The sequence below is a fragment of the Frankliniella occidentalis genome, unplaced genomic scaffold (assembly GCF_000697945.3).
Source record: "Frankliniella occidentalis isolate FOCC.00 unplaced genomic scaffold, Focc_3.1 Scaffold72, whole genome shotgun sequence".
NCBI classification, from domain to species: Eukaryota; Metazoa; Arthropoda; class Insecta; order Thysanoptera; family Thripidae; genus Frankliniella; species Frankliniella occidentalis.
In genome coordinates this window covers 798,279-800,753 of record NW_026267202.1, presented here as the reverse complement: position 1 = coordinate 800,753, position 2,475 = coordinate 798,279, and positions in this window count along the sequence as shown.

Here is a 2,475-nt window from a genome sequence, read left to right as displayed (position 1 = left end):
GCAAGGGTCGGCTTTAGGCCGGGCGGCCGTGCTAGGGTCGAGCTTCGAGCCTCCGGAGGGGCGGTGCCGGGTCTTTCCTGGCTCCTTAATCCCTTTTAAGTACTCGGCGGCGCGCGCGCTGGCCTGACAGTGGTTGACATGGAGATGCGCAGTCGGTTCTGCGCATGTCAGATCCACCAATGAGAGCGCTTGCGCCCACCTATCTACATTACACCTTAGGCCGTCCGGGGCAGCAGCCAATCTAGATCGGGGCTGGGCGCCCTCCCGTCCTCTCCCCTCCCCTCCTCCTCCTCGTCGTCTTCCTCCCCCCGTTGCAATTAGGGGACCGTAATGTTCGGTGCTTTACGGTGGCGGGACGATAGATTGCGTCAAAAGAATATGCGCCGCATATCGGTGATTTTAGCGCTCTCTCTCTCTCTCTCTCTCTCTCTCTCTCTCTCTCTCTCTCTCTCTCCCTCTCCCTCTCTCTCCCTTTCTCTCTCGCTCTCTCCCTCTCTCTCTCTCGTTCAGACGGCCTTGTCCTAGTAAGTGTAGTACTAGACGGGCGCCATTACCTTATTAATTAATTTGCAATACGAGCAAAGTAGCGTCTGCGTGTTGCGTGCAGTGAAACTCTCTCTCTCTCTCTCTCTTTAGAGTATTATACGATCTGCTGTTGCCGATGATGCTATAGCTTATCGTACCGTGCCAAGTTCCAGGCAAATTGTCACTAATTATTGCGATCATCGCGGGACCCAAACCTCGTTTGCTTAAGTAATAATTGTTGTTGTCATGACTGGAGGCGGTCATTGCTCCGCGCGTGCGCAGCGTGGCGCCCTGAGGGCCGCCCTTGGTCAGCGGCCGGTCGCAACATTCTCATTCACTTTCTCTCTCCCTCTCCCTCGCTCTCACGGCCAAGGCCGTGGCGGCTCAGCTCAGGCCGCTCAGGCCGTTACCGGTCGGCTCACCACGCCCGACCGGACCGAGCTGAACTTGACCTCCTCCTCCTCCTCCCTATACACACCCGGGACCGACCGCTCGCGCGCACGGTGGTGTATGTGGCCATCATCATCACCATCACCACCACCACCCCCTGGGTCAACCTGGCCGTGATCGGGTTGAGTGTATTACGACCAGGAGTAGTGGTGGTGGGTGTGTTCTGCTGCGCGGCCGACGCAACGCTGCCATACATCTTGGAGGAATAATAGAGAATTGGAAAATACCGTGTGGTCGCGGACACACACACACACACACACACACACACACAGTACACACACACGCACACATAGAGGGCGCGGTCGCGGTTCTCGGGCGAAACGTGTGCTAAATAATCCACGCACACACACACACACACACACGTGCGCACGCGTGTCCACAATAAAATGAGGGAGGCCTTTGTTTCCCAAGTATGACATGAGGTTGGCAAAAAAACATAAAATCAGGGATGTCAAAAAAGGCGCGGGAGGGTGCGGCAAATGGGAAGAGGAGACAGGAGGAGGAGGAGGAGGAGGAGAGAAAGGGGTGGGGAGGTGGCGGAGAGGGGTCCCAGTCCCCCTTTTGCATCGTCGCGACGGTCCGCTGCATTCCCATCACCTGAGGGAGGGCCTAACGACCAGCCAGCAGCAGCGCCTCGCCTTGCAGACGCAGCTCGCTGGCCGCCGCGCACTGCCCCGCCCCGCCCCGCCCCGCCATTGCAGCGCAGCGCCCGCGGGCGGGACCGTCAAGTCAGCGCGTAAAGTGTCGTTGACTCTTGTTGGCCGGGGCGGGGCGGGCCCCCTTCTGGGGCAAGACAGCACCGAATAGTAACTAACTCGCACACCCAAAGAGGCAGTTACTTAAGAATCCAGCACATTTTCATGAAACAAAGTGCAATGCACTGAGTTTATTTGGCTGCATCACTTGTTTCGAAGAACATGCACCTGATTCGAACTGCATGCACTGAGTTTATTCGACTGCATCCACTTGTTTCGAAGAAGATGCACCTGATTCGAAGTGCATATGCACTTTGTTCAAGATCCTGCTTTTTTGGGGTCTACTGTTGCGGCGCGGTCAACTTTGACCCTGTATATGGCACCACAGCACCGAATAGTACACATTAGAACAGTGCTGTTTGCGAGAGTTCTGGTATTTTCGTTTGCTAACCTAATATACAAGACTCTTCCCTCGACTCTGGTGCAAGATGACAAAAATTCATAATTGCATAAAGATGCATAACAACGATGTAATGAATTCAAGCCCTCCCGGGTAAAACGTAATCGCGCCATCATTACGTATTCAGACGCGAAACTCGCAACGCCCCTCCTCGTTCTTGTCTTTGTGAAAATCGATCCGACTAAAAAGAAGACACACCCAAACAAAACAAAACAAATAAAAAGCAAAAAACAAATGCATAGCAGCGCCATATATCCCACGAGCAGAAGTCACGTCACGTCCAGCAAACGGCACATACGCCCCCCCCCCAACACACACACACACACACACACACACACACACACA